This window comes from Solanum verrucosum, unplaced genomic scaffold (assembly GCF_900185275.1).
Source record: "Solanum verrucosum unplaced genomic scaffold, falcon-dt-bn FXZP01000210.1, whole genome shotgun sequence".
Classification (NCBI taxonomy): domain Eukaryota; kingdom Viridiplantae; phylum Streptophyta; class Magnoliopsida; order Solanales; family Solanaceae; genus Solanum; species Solanum verrucosum.
The window spans coordinates 3,010,358-3,034,326 of record NW_026020045.1 but is presented as its reverse complement, the minus strand read 5'-3'; the positions used below and the strand labels follow the sequence as shown (position 1 = coordinate 3,034,326).

General features: G+C 37.4%; 1 pseudogene; it reads left to right on the top strand.

The window, feature by feature from the left end:
- LOC125821725 (uncharacterized) overlaps positions 1 to 18,994 on the top strand; it is a 106,847-nt pseudogene extending 87,853 nt beyond the window's left edge.
- The last annotated feature ends 4,975 nt before the right edge of the window (positions 18,995 to 23,969 follow it).

Sequence of the window (23,969 nt, the reverse complement as noted above, 5' to 3'; positions counted from 1 at the left end):
GTATGCGGACCGTTCTCCTTCAAGAACATATCCCAAGATTTGATCTGGTTGAGGTTGTTCCCGTTCTCTTTGATTGGAGAAACATGTAAGTGGCTGATTGAAATACCACGTGAATCAATCACTTCGTGGGAGGAGTTGGTTACTGCATTTCAAGTGTGATTTTTCCCTCCTTCGAAGATGATGACTCTTCGGGATAGGATTCAGAGCTTCAACCGTCTGGAAGGCGAGCCAATTCATGAAACTTGGCTGCGATTCAAGAAGTTGGTGCTCCAATGCCCAACTCATGGCTTGCCTGACAACATGTTGCTACAGTATTTTTACCGGAGCCTTGACTCTGTAAAGGAAAGTGTTGCTGACCAACTTTCTCTTGGAGGTTTGATGCAACAACTTTATGTGATAGCAACTCAGCTCTTGGATGGCATGACCACAATCAACAGGGAGTGGTACACCCATGAAGACTAGGTCTCCCCTCTGACGTTTAAACTGACCAAGGAGCAGATGGAGAAATACCCAGAGAGGGACCAGAACATGGCCAAGATCATGACACAACTTGACATTTTGTCCAAAAAAATCATGGGAGCTGGTGCTCGAAGTGTTAATGTCGTGGGTGTCGGGTGTGTTAATCCGGATGAGTCCAAGTTCGAGGCTTTGTTTAATGAAGAGGTGAATTTCCTAGCCAGCCAAGGTGGTGGTTATCATTCAAACTACCCGAGACAGGGTGGTAACCAAGGTTGGAATAGGGATGAAGGTTAGAATAATCGCAATCGAGAATGGAGGGACCGAAATCCCAATTGGAAGGATGGGGAGAAGGATAGGTATGTGCCTCCCTACAAGCACCAAAAGCCAAAGGATTCGAAAGGTGGCTAGTCTGAGGATATGCTTTCTTGTGTCCTCAACAAAGTTGAGGGGTCGGACAAGATTTTGAAAGAAATGAAAGAAGACGTGTCGACCCTTAGCCAGACTGTTACCTCTCATTCTATATCGATCAAGCATTTGGAGACCCAAATGGGTCATATCTCGTCTCATTTGAACCCAAGATAGTAAGGGGGTTTGCTTAGTGATACTATGGCTAACCACAAGAATGAGGTTTGAGTGTGGACTTGAATTGTTCTGTGACGTTAATTTGGGCACTGCTTGGGAGGCAACCCAAGTTTTATTTTCTTTCTTTTTAAGTTTGAAATAATGGTGTGTTGAATGTGCAGGTCAAAGTGTGGAAAGTGTTTGAAAAATGTAGGTTGGTGAGCTGATAGTCTAGTAGGCGACTCGCCGAAGAGGTCGGTGAGCCCGACTTGGACAGCCGTGGGACTCAAGACAATTTTAAATTAGAGTCTATAAAACTCGCCGAGCCCAGGAGCAACTTGGCGAATCGCCGACCAGGTCAGTGATCGCGATCTAGTCCACCGTTTGGACCCCCACACTAACTAAAGGTCCTGTAAAACTTGGTGAGGTAAGTGCCCACTTGGCGTGTCGCCAAGTGGGTTGGCGAGCAAAACTAATGTCGTCGAATGGGCGAGAACTGGACGGTTTTTAAAGGCCAAAGGTTTAAACTTCCAACTCTTTCACTTTCCCACGCTTTTGAACTTCCCAAACTCACACCCTCACTTTTGTTTTCAATATTTTTGCATTTTTACCGCGCTTTAGTCGTTGGATTTGTGTTTGGAGTGGATTACTTTGCGGCCTAGCATTTCAATCTTGTTTAATTGGTATCTAAGGTTGGTTTTCCGAACCCCGAGTTTATTTTTAGAAATTTGTACTCATTTGCTAGTTATTTGATCTTAGTGATGTATGTTGGGAGTCTCTGATCTTAATTGTTTATGTGTGTACCTAGTTTAATTTGATAATTTTTCCCGTGATACCTTTATTGTTGAATTCCATGATTTTGTGCCTTAAAATTGGTTAAAATTTGTGGGGTTGTGCTTGCAAGTTGTTGGGTCTAGTCGGGTGAAGTCTAAGTAGCATGCATTTGTGCCAAATGACGTATTTTGCCCAATGATTGAGCGGTTGACGTCATTCTTAAGGGTAAAAGTCGTCAAATGGCCAAATTTGGCAAAACCGGGAAAAGTCTGAGTATCCCGGGGGCATAGGAGTAATGTATCTTAGTTTAATTTGATGAGTGCATGTTTTGATTTTGTTTTTGGGGGCTGCGGGGTTGAATTTGGGAAGATGGGTTGAAAGTACGCATGTTGGGTAGTTTGGTGAGCTGGGTCGAGCTCGCCTAACCACTCGGCGGTTCGCCGAAGTTCCTCATCTCGCCTTTAATTTCATGCTAAATTTGAAGTTTGGTTTTGTAACTTTCGGCGAGAAGCCTGAGGTCACCAAAAGCAGTCAGTGACTCACCGAAAGTCTTTCATGATCGCCCTTCGCCTGCACCCTTAACCCTTAATTGCACTGTAACTTTCGGCGGGCTAATCCTTGTTCACCAAATGTTGTCGGCGATTCACCGAAAGGCCCTTCCATCACCGACATGTCAAATATTTATGAGATTTTTGAGCCAATCCTTTCGGTAATCCCGATCTAGCTCGCCAAAGAGATTTGGCGAGTCTGTCTGCAACTATATTTTCTGTGCTTTTGATTGAATTGTTTCTAACTATTCCTGATGTTTTGTAGACATGGCTAGACCAAATTTTGCCGGTAGAAACATGCCACCCTATAAGAAGGCTAAGGGGATAACTATCAACGAGGATGCCACCACATCCATGTCTAAGGCAACCAAACTTCCCACATCTGGTGGGAAAGGCAAAAGTAAAAGGAAGGCACTTGCATCACCAGAGGCCAACTCCGATAGTGACGGGATCTACGCCACTCACCTCACTACATTTGAGAGTGAGGGTGACCACCAGGACTAGCAGACTACAGTTTCAGTGCCCGAGGATGATGAATTGTTAGTAGCATAGAGGGCTGAGCTGCGGTCCAAAAAGATGAACGATCCGTCTAGGATCAGGAATCCTCAGCCCATCACCACTCCTCCTCCAATTCCAGCACAGGCAGTGGCCCTAGCACCACCAGTACAGGGTCCTCCTCCCAAATCTATGAACAAATTAAAGAATGAGGGGTTGAGGACAATCATTGTGGAGAAGCGTCTGTCCACTGATGGGGTCATTGACAGGTACCCAGAGATTATGACTTGACTGAAGTCTCATAAATTCCAGATCTTCACCAAGACTCATGGCCCGTATATTCCAAATTGGGTTTGGGATTTCTACGTTGCTTATGGGTCCTTGATACCGCAAAGAAAGAAGTAGGCAACATCATTCAAACCGGTTGATTATGTAGTTGTCAGGGGGAAAAGGGTGCAGTGTGATTTTACTGCCATCAATGTTGTTCTATAATGCAATACAAGACTTGAAGATGACTTCCTGCATATGATCAGGACAAAGACGCTGGACAAGATGAAGAAGTTGTTGGCCCTGCTGATATCTGATGGCACTACGAAGTGGTTGGAGGCAGGGGATCCAATAGAAAAGAAAGATCTAAACATAGCTGCAAGGTTCTGGTTTGGCTTCATTAGCAGAACAAGTCGATTCTCTGCCTAGCCAAGGCAGCCTGTCTGGGTTGCATCATCGAGGAGACAAAGATAAATCTGGGGATGATTATGGCTCAGGAGATGGTCATGAGGGCCAAGCAGCGCTAGACTTCCCTTCTCTTTCCGGTGTTGATCACCGAGCTATGCAGACGGGTTCGGGTTCGGGTTCCTAGAGATGCGAAGAAGAATGTGGAAGTGATTCCCACATCCTCTACCGATATCTGGGGGATCGAGGCGGAGTATTTAAAAGAACCCGCCAGCTAAGTCATACTACATAAAAGAACCCTTCACAACTAGTCCCAAGTCATACTTGTGCCATGTATGGATATTATCCCATACTACTACCCACACTAAGTACTCCTTTAGACCATCATGAATGTCCACTAGTTGGGGACTTGTCCCTCTTGACTATTTGCCTCTATTTATATTAGGTACTTCTCTATTTAGTACTAGGCAAGTCATCAAACCTGAATGACTACAAGACATCAATTCAAGGCTACCAATGAATAACACCCACTAGGCTAGACCAACCTAATAATCTAACTAAAATGACCTTACTATGCTAAGTCAAGCAACCATGGAGAAATACTATCATACTAGTCCAAGCTATCCAAGGAAGGGTACAAATGTCCCATCCTAATCACCATGCAATACATTATATGATGTTAATGCAAGGTACAAATGTCCCATTCTAATCACCATGCATTATATCAAATGATGTTAATGCAAGCTATCCTTAGGAGAGTATGATTCTCAATCCCAAGCTACCATGAGTACTACTAACTCAAGATAACCCTACAAGCACACCAAGATGCTATTGTAAGCTATCCTGAGGAGAGTATGATTCTCAATTCCAAGCTACTATGAGTACTACTAACTCAAGCTAACCTTACAAGCACACCAAGATGCTATTGTAAGCTATCCTTAGGAGAGTATGAATCTCAATCCTAAGCTACCAAGAGTACTACTATCTCAAGCTAACGTTACAAGCACACCAAGATGCTATTGTAAGCTATCCTTAGGAGAGTATGAATCTCAATCCCAAGCTACCATGAGTGTTACTAACTCAAGCTAACCTTACAAGCACACCAATATGTTATTGTAAGCTATCCTAAGGGGAGTATGAATTTGAATCCCAAGCTACCATAAGTACTACTAATCAAGCTAACCTTACAAGCACACTAATATGCTATTTTAATCTATCCTTAGGAAAGTATGAATCTCAATCCCAAGTTACCATTAGGAGAGTATATGTCCTCAATCCTAAAGCTACCATGAAGTGGTCTTGGCATAACCAACTCAAGCTACCATGAAATGCATTTTAACAATGCTAGTTAAAGCTACCCCTAAGGAGAGTATTGATCCTCAATCCTAGGTTACCATGCCTATTCTAATGTAGGCTACCATGAAAAGGATCCTACCAATGCTAATTTAAGCTAACCTTAGGAGAGCATAATTCCTCAATCCTAAGCTACCATGATATGGCCTTGTCTTACCAAGTCAAGCTACACATGAAGGCATCCTAACAATGCCAATTCAAGCTATATATTAGGAGAATATGGATCCTCTATCCCAAGGTATCAATCTTGGTCTTATACGACTAAGACAAGCTATTCATGAAGGTAACGTATGCCACAACTTCAAGCTATTCAAGACTAACATGCTTTGATTTATTTTAGGTTCTTAAGTCAACCTAGAAACATTCTATGTGAGAGAACTTCAATCAACTAGCATACTCATGTCTAAGTGTGTAAGAGAAAAAGAATACACAACAAGATCATATCATATTGACTTTACCCCCAAAGCCGTAACAATGATTGCTACAAGCCCTACTTTCAAGCTTAACTTCATTCTATAATGATCCATGTCTAAATTACAAGCTATTCAATCACATTCTTTACTACTAAGTGAATCTAGTCATAATTGCTTCATAAAGGTTCAATTCTAACTTTACAAGTCAAGATCCTTCCTATTCAATCAATTCTAGTTCAATTCATGATTAGATGATCCTAATTATGATCAATTAGTATTTGAGACATTGATTTAGGAAGATCACTTTAGAACCTTCAACTTTGCCTCTAATGGCATAAACCCACAAAGATTACATTCATTAACTTAGATTAGGGTTTACCATAGAAATCACATGAATTCATCATAATATCACTAAACAAAGCTAAATCAATCATAATTGGGTGATATCCATTAGATTGGAATCACACCCAAACCCTACCCACGATGCAAGCACAACCCTAGCTAGAATTGGGTTTTTGATTTCACAAGTGGGGAAACTATGAGGGCTCCATGGGTGGAAGAACCCATGGATGATTAAGCTTTACATACGTTTAATCAAATCCCTAGAACAAACTCTCAACAATGGACTTTGTTCTTGACCCAAGCTTCAAGCTTTATCTTCTTCTTCAATTGGGGGTTTTCTAGAGAGAAAAATATTCTTTGGAGAGGATGAAGTTGTGTTTTCTTTGGATTCTAGGGAGAATGACTTAATTGAGGTAAACTTAGGTCTAATTAACTTATATACCTGCTAGGAAGGGAATAAAATAATGTAGGGTTAACTTTGGGAAAGAACTAAGGACCCTAAACGTTTTAACTTAAAATTTAGAAGCCTTCACGACTTTCCTCGCCCTTTGCACCCTCATGGCTCGCCAAGGGCACTAGGCGACTCGCCAAGGACACTAGGCGACTCGCCAAGTGGACCCTTGGCTCACCCAAATTTCTAGTAACCCTCCTAAAGGGGTAGATAACTTAGGCGATGGAGGGGGCAACTTGGCGATGCACCAATCCAACCGGCGAGCCACAACTTTGCCTGGCCATTCGCCCACAACTTAGGCCAAGGGGACTGCCAACTAGGCGGCCCCAAGTGCACTTTGGCGCATCGCCAAGTCACTTGGGCAATCATGCTGCCCAATTACCAATTAGGCACCTAGGAGAACAAGTTATCTTTCACTCTACCTTGATAGCTTAAGGCCTTGCCCACTCCCTAGACTTGACAACCCCTCATACCAAGGCCTAGGTTAGCCTATAAGATTACAGGGTGTAAGACATGCCTTGATGTTCAACTACTAAACCCTTCATTCTATGCATGAGAGGTCCAATCTATGACTCTAACCCTCATACCAAACCTTAGAACCCTAACTTTTGGCCCTAGTTTGGTCTACTAGTTTTTGGGGTGTTATAATTGATGCCCTTGCTACTAGGATAGTAGTGTGTGAGCGTGGCCAATGGGCCACCGAAGAGGTGTAAGGCATTAAAGGCCGTTATTGCTGCGTTGATGAGTGATGTGGATCAGCTGAAGTCCACTAACATGTCCATGATTTTTGGGACTTTGGAGATTCCTGATATGCCAGAGATGCCTCCGGCTACCACCGGAGATGAGGTTAGAGTTGAGGAGATAACTGATCTTGAGTCTGAGGCTGAGATGGATGAGGAGATGCTTGAAGTTGCTGAGGAGGTTTCTTATGAAGGCCTTACAGAGAATGAGGAGGCCATGATCGATGCAGTTGTGCAGACTTTGTTGGCATATACGCCTTTAGTTGATCCTAGTAGGGCTGGTGATACTGGTGATACTGGTGATACTGGTGATGTGACTCCAAGCACTGATGCCCAATTTCAGAGCACTACTCCAAGCACTAATGCCCAGACAGATGGAGTGACTGTGTAGACATGATCACTCTTTACCTCCCTCTCTATCTTGTATTTATCGACTTGTGGATATTAGTTTGCTTGCATTTGAGTACAAATGGATTTTATTTGTGGTGGGGTGAGGCCCACCTTTTGTGAATTTTATTATGTCTATATATTGGGTTTTTGAGATTTAAATTATGTTAATACTGCATTTTGTGGATGATGGAGCTTGTGGCTCCTTGTTTTTAATTGTAAATGATTTTTGGACCCTTCCAAAATTTTTTATGCCACCTCTTGTTTGTGTTTGAATGTGGCTGTTCTCTTACAAAGTTGAGTATCTGTCTTGATCAATGCCGATGACTCGAATAGTGCTCATAATTGAACAAAAATGAATGTGCGGCTATGATGAGGTCAAATGAAGTTGCATAGACAATATGTGAAATTTTTGCATCTCGTTGTGATTAGCCAAGTATCAAATTGAGTCTCTTGTGATGAACATTGCACACTAGCAAAAGTGTGGACTCTTGTTTGACATTGGTGTTAATGCCTTGTGTGATGAGCTTACCGTGAGCCATGTGTGATGACACCTAGAATTTGCCCCGTTGGTCCGGTTGACTAAGTGATGCAATCTCTTGAAATGATCTTAGGCAACTTTGAAGAGTGTGAAACAATTTGACATTATACCTCTTTTTGTGGCCTACCTTGTGAGTGTGTGAACCTCACTTGAACACTTTTGAGCCTTAGCCTTTCCTTGGATGAAACTTGATGAAATTTTGACATTTGTTTATCCCTTCACCCTTAATCCTCATGAGATGTGTTTTGTTTGAATAGCCAACTTAGGCCAAAACCTTAAGTTGGGGGTGTAGTGAAAAGAGAAGGTAAATCAAGAAGTGCAAAGAAGTCCCCTTTGACCCATGGTTTTGAGAAAGTGGAACCCCTCCATACAAAAAAGAAGAAGAAAAGAATGAAAAGTTGTAGAATAAAGTTGTGAAAATATAAAAAGAGATGGGGTTTCCAATAGTCCATGGAAAGTGAATAATCGAGTGACTTTTGAGCACAAATGAGAATGATCAATAAAAGGAAATAAAGTGTTGTTCACACTACATCTCATGAGAATTACAACCATTGAGCCTAAATGACCATACCTTTACACTCAACTCCGTTACAAACCTTGAAAAGACCTTTTTGATCTTGAGTGAGCTGAAGCAATTAATGGTTGGAAAATCAGGGCAAACCTATGGGTGAAATCATGTATTGTGCTCATCTTTGTGAGTGTAAGTGTTGCATTTGATTTCGGAGCTTTGAATTGTTGAACCATTGTGTGTGAATATGGAATCATTCTTTGTGTGAGGGCATTTGAGTACCTTTGTTGATCTTGAACTTGCATTTGAAGCGAGTATTGTGAACTTGAGAATCTTTGATAATGGTGAGTCACAACTTGAATCTTTGAGTGCACAATTGATCCTTGCATGAGTAAGTTGAGTCTTTTTATGTGCATTCATGATTAAATCTTGTGTAGCACTGTTTGAGACATCCATTTTGAACTGCTAAACTTGAGTTTTACTTGAGGACAACCAAAAGTTTAAGTTGGGGGTGTTGATGAGTCCACGGTTTGGACTCATTTTGGGCTTTATTTTAATATATTTAGTGTCCTCAAATGCGTATTTTGTGCCAATAACTGATGTAAATCCTTGCTTTTTAGGTATTTGGATTTAGGAACAAAGAATGGAGACTAATGAGCAAAAAGGAACAAGGCAACTGAAAGAACGAAGAAAAGAAGGCCTAATGATCGCCTAACCCATTGGGCGAGTCACCGAATGACCATGATCTCGCCTAAAGTTCTAGTGTGCCAAGCCCTTAAGGAGAAAATCAAGTCGGCAATGGAAAGAAGCAGTCGGCGTGTTGCCGAACGGTTCCGCGATGCAATGCTAGATCGCCCAAAGTTACAGAACTTGAAAATGCTAAAGGTAAAAGCAAAAAGGCGATGGAATTGACCAAAGGGCAGATCGCCGAGTGGATCGGCGATCCCGACTTATTGCATCGAATGTTCCGTCGCAACATATTTTTGGCGACTATAAATACTTTTTTAAACTCTTAGTTTAGCATCAGTTTTCATAGTATCTAATTTTTCATTATCAATCAGTTTTAAAAGAGAACTGAAAGTATTGAGACAATATTTTTCCTTAGCTTTGAAGAATTGAAGTTTTCCATTTTTGAGAAATTGGAAGTGGGTCTTTGAGATTCTTCAACCTTGACCTTTGTAAAAACGAAATTAATCTTACCCAGTTGATGGAAACACAATTTGGTAACAATTTCTATCTTTTTATGATGTCTAGCTAAAACCCCAATTCTTGGGGTGTGATTATATGATTATGGGTTGAGTTAGTTGTTGGGTATTGTTAATTAATAGTTTAAATGTTGTTTAAAAGTGATTTCAATCAGTAATTATGGTTTAATTTAAAGGGTAGTAGTTGCAAATGAAACTCTACCTTCGTATTTTTGGCTTGCTCGAGAGAGGTTTTAAAACCAAGGTTTCTGATTTGATGTTTTGTGGGTATTGGGTTGTCATGGGTTCATCTCGAGAGAGTGAATCCTAAACCCTTTTCCACACATTCAGCTCGAGAGAGTGAATGTACTAAAGTGTAGATTGTTCTTAATTATTGCTTATTGGTGTTCAAAAGAAACCAATTTGAATCGGGGTAAATTGTTCGAGAGAAAATTTATCCCCACTAAAGTCTAGCTTATTCACTGATTTACAACTATTTGCTATTAATTGCAATTACCTATTTGCCTACCTTAGCCTATAATCCAATCACATCCCAAGAACTCATCTCCTTGTTATTTTCGTGTCATTTGTTGTTGTAGTTGATAATTACAATCAAAACCCCCTTATTTGACACTTGTGTCACCCCAAACTTCAACCATGATTTTATTTGTAAATATTTTTACCTATGATTGACTTGAGCATATTCATGATTTTCCATTGATTCTCAAATACGTACCACTCAGTGTGGGATTCGACCCCAACTCACTTAGTTGGGTTATATTACTAACTATTGATCATTGACGCTTAGAATTGGATGAAGTGTCATTGAAACGTTATTAATCACCAAGCAACACCAAACTTCCCTCCCCTTTCCGGTGTTGATCACTGAGTTGTGCAGATGGGCTCGGGTGCCTCGGGATAAGAAAAAAGATGTAGAAGTTACTCCCACCTCCTGTACAGACATCCGGAGGATTGAGGCGGAGTACTTGAAAGATGAGGCCGAGAATAAGAAGGAAGCCCCGGTGGATACATCCCCAGTTATTGATATTCAGTCACTACTTGCATAGGCAGTATTGCCTACTCCGGCCCCCGAGTCTTCAGGTACATCTAGTGTTGTCCCTTATGTTACTCCCAGTCTATCTACTGCTCTCTTGCCTCCCAGATCTGGTACTGCTGCTGCTGGCCAACCTCAACTCACCCGGGCTGCATTGCTACAGATGGGGCACCTAGCCCTTTCTGCTGATAGAAGTGCGTCAATTCCTGGCATGATCGAGAGGGCCCTTGCTTCTGGTGTGACACCCTTGAGTGCGGATATTGATGACATTGCGGCTCGGTTAGCGGTGTGTGAGAAAGGCCAAGGGGCCACTGAGGAGGTGACGACTCTAAAGGTCGCTATAGCTGCACTGAGGAGAGATGTGGACCAGCTGAAGTCCACCGACATGTCGATGATTTTAGGGACGGTGGAGATTTTGGATATGCCAGTTGATCCAGATATGCCTCCGGCTACCACCAGAGATGAGGTTCGAGTTGGATAGGTAGTTGCTGTCGAGTCTGAGGAAGAGACCGATGAGGAGTTACTTGTTGCTGATGAGGAGGTTTCTTATGAGGGTCTCACGGAGACTGAGGAGGCCATGGTAGATGCAACTGTGCAGACATCTTTGGCAGACACACCTTTGGCTGATCCTAGTAGAGCTAGTACTATTGATGTGATTCCGAGCACTGATGCCCAATATCAGAGTGTCGCATCGGGCATTGATGCCCCAACAGATGGAAAGACTATGTAGTCAGTACCTTTCTTTACCTCCCTCTCTATCTTCTTTTGTTGATTTTTGGATATTTTAGTGCATTTGAGGACAAACTGGTTTTTGTTTGTGGTGGGGTAAGGTATTCCATACCTACTCTTGTGTTGATGACATTTTCTGTATATATTGGGTTTTGTACTATATATTGTGTTTTGACACTGTTTTTGTGGATATTTGAGCTTGTGGCTCCTTATTTTGAATGTGAATGATTTTTGGACCCTTTCAGAAAATTTTGCCACCTCTTGTGTATTTAATTGTGGCTGTTCTTGTGTAAATTTGAGTGTCAGTTGTGATCAATACTGATGACTTGAATCGTGGTCTCAATTGAACAAACATGAATGTGCGGCTACGATGAGGTCATATGAAGTTGCATAGGCAATATGTGAACTCTTTGCATCTCATTATGACTAGCCGATTATCAAATTTACTCTGTTGTGATGAACGTTGCACACTAGCGAAAGTGTATATTCTTGTTTGACATTGGTGTCAATGCCTTATGTGATGAGCTTACCGTGAACCTTGTGTCATGACACCTAGAAATTCTCCCCTTGGTCCGATTGACTAAGTGATGCAAGCTCTTGAAATGATCTTAGGCAACAATTTTGAAGAGTGAAACAATTTGACATTATACCTCTTTTGTGGCCTACCTTGTGAGTGTGTGAACTTTGCTTGAACACCCTTTGAGCCTTACCCTTTTTATTGGAAGAAACTTGAGCAAATGAAACCTCTATTTATCCCTTCACCCATAATCCTCATGAAATGTGGTTTGTTTGAATAGCCCACTTAGGCCAAAAGCCTAAGTTGGGGGTGTGGTGAAAGGAGAAGGTAAATCAAGTAGTGCAAAGAAGGCCCCCTTTGACCCATGGTTTTTGAGGAAGATGGAACCTCTCCATACAAAAAAAAAAGAGAAAGAAAAGAGGAATGAAAAAGAAAAAGAATGAAAAAGTTTGAAATAAAGTTGTGAAAGTGCAAAAGAAATGGAGTGTCCGGTACTCCATGGAAAGTGAATAATGGGGTGACTTTTGAGCATGAATGAAAATGTTGAAAAAAAGGAAAGAAAGTGTTGTTCATACCACATTTCATGAGGACAGCAACCATTGAGCCTAAATGACCATAACTTTACACTCAGCTCCGTTACATGCCTTGAAAAGACCTTTTTTATCTTGAGTGAGCGGAAGCAGATGTTGATTGGATAATAAGGGCAAACCTATGGGTGGAGTCATACATTTGTTCATCTTTGTGAGTACGAGAGTTGTTTGTGATTCCGGAACTATTAAGTGTTGAACCATTGTGTGTGAATATGGAATCATTCTTTGTGTAAGGGCATTTGAGTACCTTTATTGAGCATGAACTTGCATTTGAAGCAAGTATTGTGAGCTTGAGATTCTTTGGTAATGGTGAGTCACAACTTGAGACTTTAAGTGCACAATTGATCCTTGCATGAGTAAGTTGAGTCTTGTCGTGTGCATTCATGATTGAGTCTTGTGTAGCACTATTTGAGACATCGTTTTTTGAACTGCTGAACTTGAGTTTTACTTGAGGACAAGCAAAAGTTTAAGTTGGGGGTGTTGATGAGTCTAAGATTTGAACTTATTTCGGGCTTTATTTGGATAGATTTAGTGTCCTCAAATGCTTATTGTGTGCCAATAACTGATGTAAAATCCTTGATTTCCATGTATTTGGTTGAGGAACAAAACATGGACACTAGTTTGCCAAAAGGAACGAAGAGAGCTGAAAGAAGGAAGTAAAGAGAGCCTAGTGATCGCCATGTCCATTTGGCGAGTCGCTGAGTGGCCATTTGATCGCCTAAAGTTCTAGTGTGCCAAGCCCTGAAGGAGAAAATAGAGTTGGTGAGGGAAAGGAGCAGTCGGCGGATCGCCGAGTGGTTCCTCGATGTAGTATTAGATCGCCCAAAGCTACAGACCTAGAGGATGCTGACGGCCAAAGCAAAAAGGTGATGGAATTGACCAAAGAGCGGATTGTCGAGCTAATCGGCGAGCCCGACTTACTGTGTTGAATGGTCTTTCGCAGCATATTTTTGGCGACTATAAATACGTTTCTGAACATTTAGTTTACAACTTTTTACATCATATTATTAATTAGAGAAATTTGTTAATTTGGAACTTGGAGTATTAAGACAAGTTTTCCTTAGCTTTGAAGAATTGAAGATTTTCACTTTTGAGAAATTTGAAGTGGGTCTTTGAGATACTTCAATTTGGACCTTTGTAAAGACAAAATTAATCTTACACAGTTGATGGAAACACAATTGGGTAATGATTTTTATCTTATTATGATGTCTAGCTTGTAGACACGTAATTTTTTATCGAACTTAAGTTTAACACCACTTTTAGAGCTTAAATATTTTATAAATCTAAACTAAATATTTATGACTTTTATCTTATTTTTTTAAAGTTTATTTAAAAAAAAATTGAAAACAACAAAAATAGAATCACTTTTTAAGGTAAGTTTTATTTTCAATTGTTTAAAAAAGAAATGAAAAGTTACAAAAAATATATGTTTCTTTAATTTTAATTTAATAAATAAGCTAGTATTTTATAATTACAATTTATTATTAGCTACTTAATTTTCTACAAGTTAAAAATAGATAAATAATAGTTAAAAATAAATAAATAATAGTCTTATCATTATATTATCTTATATATTAATTATGAAAGAAAAAATAATAAAATAAAAATAAAAACCCCCCACAACCCCACGTACCCCTCACACTACACCTACCCTCACCCCACATACTCCTCCACTACCCCACTAATCCCCCCCACTATACACACACATACTCACACGATACACTACTACTACTACTACATATACCAACATACACACACAAAAAAAGAAAAAAGGAGAACGGTCAGAAAAAAAAAAACAAAAACAGACTACACTCAAGAAAACAAAAAGAAAAACTTTCCATTTTATTTCATTATCTTCTTAAAAATTCACCAACACATTCACATTCCTCTTCCTTTCTCATTATTATTTTCATATAAACACCATACATATACCACCACACACACCTACAAAAATTTGTGGGTATTCTAATTGAGCTTCGGTTAAGATTTTGCGGTATTCAACTTTACCTTACCTTTCTATTTACTTATTTATGGAATTTGATGTAATTTTATGACAAGTTCTTTTTATATTTTGTTTCATTCATGAATTTGATTGGAATGATTAATTTTTTAGTTGTTATATCTCTATTTCGATGGGCAAGCCCCCTCCTGTCGCAATGGTGTGGGGCGTCAGAGGCTGTTACCCCGTGGCCAACTCGAAGGGGCTGAAGTTCGACGCAGAGCTTTTTGCCGTTTAGAAGCACAACATGATGCATATCCGCTCTTAGTACAAAGACGTGCAAGACTTTTGCCACGAAGAGCTTCTTGCTCTCTAGGCTTGAAGGCGGGACTATAGTGAAAGATCTTTCACTTCACCATAGACGGAACCTCACTAGCCTTCTCGGCCATTTAGTCTAACCACAGGGATCCCTTCCTGCTTGATGATTTTATTTATTTATTTATTTATTTTATTTGTTAGTTGTGATCTCTTAAAAATGAATGGTCGTAACATTGTTCTTGTCTTCATTTAGATAATAATGATAAAGTAGGTATAGTTAGGCTAAAAAATAAATAAATAAATTATTTTTGTTTTATTTTATAAAAAAAAATGACTTTTATTTTTTACAATTCGTTGTTGTTTTGTCTAATTAGAATGTGTATGCCTAATTTTTTTTCCATTAACTTTAAGATTAAAATAAAATATAGAATATGTGTATGTCTAATTTTAATATTAAATTTAAGAGTAAATAAATAATAAAAAAAATACAAAATAATCCAAAATTTTTATATTGTATCCTAGGCATTTAGATTCATTTTACTTTATTTAGTTTTATGTATAAAGGAAAAAATATTTGTTTTTTTTTAATGACTAGATGAGTTTTTAGAAAATATTTAAAAATATTTGTTTCGATTAAGAATGCGGTTGCGCATCTTTTTGGAGACATAAAAAAAATCAAGGATACAGTGATGCACCTTGTCCAATAATATAATTAAATTTTATTAATCTAAAGTAGAGACTTATATAAATAAGAATAGATTATTAGGTGTGATGCAAAGAAGACAGTTATGTCTCCAAATGTCAAGATCGAGAATGCAGTTATGCATCCGATTTAAGATTAATAAAAATTCAACAATTAAAAAATAAGCAAATCATAGCGTATAGACACAAATTATCCAAAAACATATCAAAATAAGTATAAGTCAATAAAAGCGACCGTGCTAGAACCACGGGACTCGAGGGGTGCCTAATACCTTCCCCTCGGTCAACAGAATTCCTTACCCGAATTTCTGGTTCGCAGACTAATATAAAGAGTCATTTCCTTTTGATAAGGGATTAAACAAAAAGGTGACTTGGAACATCATAACTCAATTCCAAGTGGCAACTCTGAAACAGTAAAATAATCTCTAAATCAATAACGTCACTTAAATTGGAAAAACCCTTCCGCCGCTGTGCGCAAAAAGGGGTGTGACATCTCTGGCGACTCTGCTGGGGAATAACTAGAATTCGAGTTTTGTATATTTGACTTTTACTTTATTTTATTATATTATTTCATTGGATATATTGTTTTGATGACCTAATGTGCTACTTGCTGCTCATTTATCGCTTTGATATTGTTGAATTGTATATAATTTGTCTTCTCGTACACCATTTGAGTCTCTAAAAATAGAGTAGTAAGGAATGCAGTTATGCATCCCAATTTCTTTTGAGATAAAACTGGAGTGTCTGGGCACCCAGTGAAGGATTTTAGTCACACATGTTAGGCAAGGTTGGACCAACAATGAAGTCGGAATAGCGTTGTTACCGATAAGTTGCCCCTCCTTGACTCGAGTTGTCTACTCGGGTAAGCCAGTCTAGATACCTATCTTATTCCGGTTTGAACCTAGTAAAACTAGAACATAGACACGGTTATCCCTAGAAGACTCTGATTCATGTGACTTAGTGAGCCTCAAAACAATAGTTGGGTCCGTCCAGCACAAATATCCCTCTCTTACTTAACCACTTAGCTCATTTTATGTGCTACATGAAAATGCATTTATTTGAAAGTTTCTATAAGTTGACTCATTTTAGTATGACTAATGCAATGAAATTTTTTATTTTTTCTTTTTATCTTTTGATTTTATTTATAAAAAAAAGAAAACACGAAAATATTTCTTCTTTTAGAAGTTATTATACATTTCTTGAAATAAAATAAAAAAATTCCATTACTTAATGAAAAGAATAATAATATTTTTATTTAGATTTTTTTTCATAAAGTTTGTAAAAAGAAAATTCAAAATATTTTACTTTCATAATACTTTGAAAAGTTACATTTGTCAAAAAAAAAATTAATATCTTAAAGTTTTTTTTTACTGTCCAATCTGGACGAACTACGCACACCTGATTCCCACCTCAATGAGATACGTAGGCAACCCTCTTTGGGTTCGGTGATCTTTATTCAAAAATAAAAAATAAAAAATCGTTTTTCAAAAGTTAAAAAAAAAAATGGAAAACAAGAAGCTTTAATCTTTATCAAAAATAAGTTTTTATTAATTTTCTTTTAATAATTCAAATTAAAAAAAAAACTAAAGAACTTTATCTCAAAGCTCTAAAAAAGAAAAACTTAATTATTGAGTTTTTGAAAAAATATGCAAAGATCTTTGCAAGCGTGTTACATATGCAATCTCAAACGGATTTGATCAGTGCATTATTAAAAAAAAAATTATAACTGAGGAAGCTCTAACCCTAACAAACATCATTATCTATGCACAGTTAAATTAAGGTGGTTGATTTGTGGTTAAGCTGGCATCCCATCCCTATAATACAAGGTCAAAAGGGAAAAAGAAAATGACTCACAAAGACGGAAATGAGTCGGACAATGATGAGGTCCAGAACCAGATGATGTCACAAGAAACAGTGTCAGCCGAAGAGATAAGGATACTAAGACAACAAATGATGGAGATGTACGAAGCTTGGATGAGTGGACATGCTCCACCGCCTTTGATCCGTGACTATCTAAATACAAATATGTCACCCCCTGTCCAAGTATCGATAAGTGATCCAATTTATCCACCTGGGTTCGGTCCCGCATCCAATGTAGCTGGAACTTCTACAGTGCACCATTTGAATACGCCTATGACAAGTAATTCACTATTCATTCCAAGTGCGCCGACTAATGTCGTTCAACAACCTATAATGGAGCCAAAATCCAACAACGATCCTCTACCCAAAGTTCAATATGATTGAGATTATACTTCTGAATTGACTTTTAAAATTCCAAGCTCTTACCCTCACACTCATCAGTATAGTTCTCATATTGAAGCTAAAAAAGTTGTTAAGAACGAGGAACATGAAGAAATGGCTAGAAAAATGAAAAATTTGGAACAGAGTGTAAGAGATATGCAAGGATTGGGAGGTCACAAAAGTGTCTCGTTCAATGATTTGTGCATGTTTCCCCACGTTCATCTGCCCATCGATTTTAAAACTCCAAAGTTCGAGAAATATGATGGACATGGAGATCCTGTAGCTCATTTAAAGAGATATTGTAATCAATTGAGAGGGGCTGGAAGCAAAAATGAATTGCTCATGGCTTATTTTGGGAAAAGTTTGATGGGAATTGCCTCAGAATGGTTCATAGACCAAGATACTTCTAACTGGCATACATGGGATGATTTGGCTCGATGTTTTGTTCAACAATTTCAATATAACATTGACATAGTTCCAGATCGCACTTCACTTGTCAACATGAGGAAAGAGACCACTGAAAATTTTCGTGAATATGCTATTAGGTGGAGGGAGCAAGCTGCTAGGGTTAAGCCGTCAATGAAAGAGTCTGAAATGATCGATGTTTTCCTTCAAGCGCAAGAACCAGATTACTTTCATTATTTACTTTCCGTTAAAAACATTTGCTGAAGTTATTAAGATTGGTGAAATGGTGGAAAATGGCATCAAGTCTGGAAAAATTGTAAGTCAAGTTGCTTTGAAAGCTACAACACAGGTGATTAAAAATGGATCAGAAAAATTTGGGGGAAAGAAAATGAAGGAGGATGTAGCAAATGTTGTGTCAGGCACACAACAAGGTCCAAGGGGTCCACCTTATCAATCTGCACCACCTCAATACCATCACTATCTCCCTATGCAAGACACACAATATTCTGTTATTCCACCTCAATATGTGGTTTACAATGCACAACATATGCATACCCACCAAACTATCCTCAATGGCGAGCGCCAACATATCAAAATGTTCACTCTTCTTCTCAAAATTTTCGAGCACCTTATAATTTTTGTCCGAGACAGGGATTCGAAAGAGGTCAAAGGCCTAGAAACAATTTCACACCAATTGGAGAGTCTTACACAAGTTTATTTAACAAGTTGAAACATTTGAAGATAATAGAGTCGATTCCTCAAAATTATGTGGATCCACATGCAAAGGGTTTCAATCCTACAGCACAGTGTGCATACCATTCTGATGCTCCAGGGCACAGTATTGAAGATTGTCGTAATTTTAAAAAAAAGGTGGAAGAGATGATTCAAACAAAGATGATTGTGGTTCAAAATGATGACCCCCCAAATGTTACTAAGAATCATCTACCGGCGCATAGTGATGTACACTTTATCGAGATGATATGTGATGACAAAGAATATGACAATTCTGAAGAAAAGACAATTGAAATTGGTAGAGCTTTTACGAAGGCTAACGTGCAAAGCAGTGGCTAAGAAGTTCAGCTTGGTGATTGAGAGACACTCTTCTTTTATCTAAAAAGAGTGTATAGATAGTTTATTTTGTCATCATTTCTGCTATGCAATCATTTTTATTTTTAGTAAGTCAAATCTTTATATCATTTCTCTTATGCGTTTGTTTGTTGAGTCTTGTCGTAGTTTGAGTTATTATAGAGTTGTGACCTAAATTTAGTTTGTTGTCTTGTCACCAAGTTTTTTTTTTTGATCTTTAATATAATCTTTATTCTGTATCACTTTGATCCGTTCTATTTGGCATTCCACATATACATCTCTTTTCAGTTCAATTTTGTGACATGATATGCAAAAAGATTTGGTCAGATCTTAAGATTATATCTAATCATGAAATGAATACATCAAAGAAATTTTTTTTTGAGGAAATGAATAAAGGACTTAGACACCTTGATACTTCCTTTATTATCCAAAAAAAAATAAAAATCATTTAACTTGACATGTCATTTGTTGTCAAGAAGGTATTACTCAAATGGAGATTCTCAACTGACAAACATGCAACAAAATGCTATACATATGTTGCAAAGAAATATTGTATGAATTTCACTTCACATCTTAAAGGGAATTGCTTGCATTTGACATTTTTAATAATTGATATGACGAAGGCATTTCATTCTACTATCCAAACACCGTGTAATCCTTTGCTATCCCTTTTGAGCCTTAATTTTATTTTTCTTTCATACCCCTCTTTTGGAATTAAAAAAAAAAGTCAAGAAAAGAGAAAAGTGAAAAAGAAAAAAAAAAGAGAGAGAAAAGAAAAGTCAGAGTGAAAAATAAAAATAAAAATCCAATAACAACAAAAAACAAACTTCCTGAACTACATTCGACCTGATTCTTGCTTTGACAAGATACGTAGGCAACCTTATTTTGAGGTTCGGTCCAAACAAAAAAAAATCTAGAAAGTCCTCATCACAATAACTGGGGCAATAATAATAATAATAATAATAATTATTATTATTATTATTATTATTTTATTGTATTTTTGTAAAAAGAGTCGATTTCAAAAGTTGTAAGTCTTAACCCTGTTACGCAGTATCTTTGAGCTTTCATGTCAATCCTTTCATTTTAACCCTGTCCAAAAGCCACGTTACAATCCTAATAAAGACCTTCTGATCAATTTTTAACAATGACAAGTCAAGCAAGCTTTTAGTGTTGATTATATAAGGAAAAATGTTATGCCACTCGCATAAGGAGTGAAAAATGAGGGAATCTTATCGATGAAAATCCTCAAAATCCCTATAGGAGATCATTTGAGTCGAGAGAAAGTAAAAAATGAGAGTCTTATTGGTGAAAACCCTCAGGGTACCGTAATACGATAGTGAGTGAGAGATAAGAAAAAAAAAGACTTGTTAGTGAAAACCTTTCGAGGCACCACTAATCAAGTGTTAGTCATAAATCTAGTGCAAAAGTTGGATTATAGAAGTCTGACTTCAAAGTTGAAAGTTTGACAAAGATAAAGTTTAGATTGATTGAACAAACCAGACCATTTAATCCAAAAAGCATGTCATGATCATTAGAATTGACCACCACTATCAATGAAATCCATTTATTTTTCTTTATTTTATGTTTTATTTATTTTATTTTATTTTTTCTTAAAAGGATCAAATATTATTTCTTCTTATTTTGCGTCTCGCTCAATTCAATCTTGAGATAGTCTTCATTAAGCAGGTAGAAAATGATTTCAAAATTGTTACTATCTCTTCAATTGCACAAAACAAGGCTTGATTAGCCCATCAATCGTGACATGATTCAAGAAATAGTGATATGCATAGTAACTTGTCAGCAATTGACAATTTTTGAATACAAGGTTCAATTATTGTTGGAGGGTGAAAACAGTAAAACAAATTTGAAGTTGGAAGTTCTGAACAACTAGAGATGTTTTCAAGATTATCAAGGTGAGTTGACTAGCAAACGAAAGCAGTTAATCTCAAGCTAAAATTAGCTTCAAGCATGGCAACAACAGGAGCAACTATCCTTAGAGCCAATGCCACAAATTGACCACCATTATAAAAAAAAAACATAAACTTTCTTTTGTTTCTTTTCTAAAACAGGGAAATATTCCTTACGTAAAAGATATCTTGAAGACTCAAATTTGTTAATATTATTGCAAGAAAAAGAAAAAAAAATAAAATAAAAAATATTATTGCATTGTTTCTCCTATGATAAATGTTTTCTAGTGTGAGACAATTATTTTCATTTTTTTTAGGATAAACATTTCCTAATATAAGACATTTAAAAACTAAAAAAAAAAAAAGGATAAAATACTGTGGTGATTTTATTTGATGATTCTGTTAGTTGAGATCTTCCAAAGTAATGTGATTTAGATTAGCAGGACCCTCATACATAATAGGATTAGCAGGACCCTCCTACATAATGGGATTTAGATTAGCAGGACCCTCCTACATAATGGGATTAGCAGGACCCTCCTACATAATGCGATTTAGATTAGCAGGACCCTCCTACATAATGGGATTAACAGGACCCTCCTACATAATGCGATTTAGATTAGCAGGACCCTCCTACATAATGGGATTAACAGGACCCTCCTACATAATGGGATTTAGATTAGCAGGACCCTCCTACATAATGGGGTTAGCAGGACCCTCCTACATAATGGGATTTAGATTAGCAGGACCCTCCTACATAATGGGATTTAGATTAGCAGGACCCTCCTACATAATGAGATTTAGATTAGCAGGACCCTCCTACATAATGGGATTAACAGGACCCTCCTACATAATGGGATTAACAGGACCCTCCTACATAATGAGATTTAGATTAGCAGGACCCTCCTACATAATGGAATTAGCAGGACCCTCATATATAATGAGATTTAGATTAGCAAGACCCTCCTACATAATGGGATTTAGATTAGCAGGACCCTCTTACATAATGGGATTAGCAGGACCCTCCTACATAATGAGATTTAGATTAGCAGGACTCTCCTACATAATGGGATTTAGATTAGCAGGACCCTCCTACATAATGAGATTTAGATTAGCAGGACCTTCCTACATAATGGGATTAGCAGGACCCTCCTACATAATGAGATTTAGATTAGCAGGACCCTCTACATAATGAGATTTAGATTAGCCGGACCCTCCTACATAATAGGATTAGCAGGACCCTCCTACATAATGGGATTAGCAGGACCCTCCTACATAATGGGATTAGCAGGACCCTCCTACATAATGAGATTTAGATTAGCAGGACCCTCCTACATAATGGGATTAGCAGGACCCTCTTACATAGTAGGATTTAGTTATTTTCTCCTAGGTAAACACTTCTTATTCGGAGACATTTTTTTTATTTTATTGTTTCTTTCTCCTAGGATAAACGCTTCCTAGTCTGAGTTCATTTTTGAAAATTTACATTTGCTAATAACTCACAAAAATTTTCCAGTGAAAATTGGGGCAAAATTTTTGTTTATTTCTTTTGTTTGTGATGGTTTTCAGGGTTCTTCAAGCGAAACATGGATTGGAAATTCAAGAACAAAGTTTCAACTCTTTTTCAGAATGATCAATTTCATGATAGTCAGAATCAGCTTCTTCAATGCATATAACAGCCTGACTTCCTGACATCTATTTTTATTCAGCTTCTGATGAAGAAAACATGCGGTCATTCAAGAACATATTCAAATTTTCATTTTGAAGAGTGCCAAAAACTCACTCTAAGCGGCAAGTTAAGCCTCAATCCAATTCAAGATCAAGATACTCACCCAAAAATCAAGGTGATATCTGAAAGTAAAGACATAAGTGAAGACTCAAGAGAAGTTGTATAGATAGGAGCTTGTACTTTTATTTTCATTTTGACTATTAGCTTTCATTATTTTTATGTAAGGAAAGGAACTGCGACTTGGAACCTCGATGAAACCTCACTTAACTTCAAACTCATCACCTCATCTCCTTGAACTACATGTGACCTGATTCCCTTATAACCCGGGATATGTAGGATGTCCAAAACCAAGACTCGGTCGCACAATTTTATTTTATTTTTCAAATACAAGTCCGGTCAAAATTTGTCACGTTATCTACTTCTTTGTCTTGAAACTCCGTGTTTCCAGTCAAAGAGGGGCAAACTGTAGACACGTAATTTTTGACCGAACTTAAGTTTAACACCACTTTTAGAGCTTAAATATTTTATAAATCTAAACTAAATATTTATGACTTTTATCTTATTTTTTAAAAGTTTATTTAAAAAAAAATTGAAAACAACAAAAATAGAATCACTTTTTAAGGTAAGTTTTATTTTCAATTGTTTAAAAAAGAAATGAAAAGTTACAAAAAATATATGTTTCTTTAATTTTAATTTAATAAATAAGCTAGTATTTTATAATTACAATTTATTATTAGCTACTTAATTTTCTACAAGTTAAAAATAGATAAATAATAGTTAAAAATAAATAAATAATAGTCTTATCATTATATTATCTTATATATTAATTATGAAAGAAAAAATAATAAAATAAAAATAAAAACCCCCCACAACCCCACGTACCCCTCACACTACACCTACCCTCACCCCACATACTCCTCCACTACCCCACTAATCCCCCCCACTATACACACACATACTCACACGATACACTACTACTACTACTACATATACCAACATACACACACAAAAAAAAAAAAGGAGAACGGACAGAAACAAAAAAAAACGGACTACACTCAAGAAAACAAAAAGAAAAACTTTCCATTTTATTTCATTATCTTCTTAAAAATTCACCAACACATTCACATTCCTCTTCCTTTCTCATTATTATTTTCATATAAACACCATACATATACCACCACACACACCTACAAAAATTTGTGGGTATTCTAATTGAGCTTCGGTTAAGATTTTGCGGTATTCAACTTTACCTTACCTTTCTATTTACTTATTTATGGAATTTGATGTAATTTTATGACAAGTTCTTTTTATATTTTGTTTCATTCAT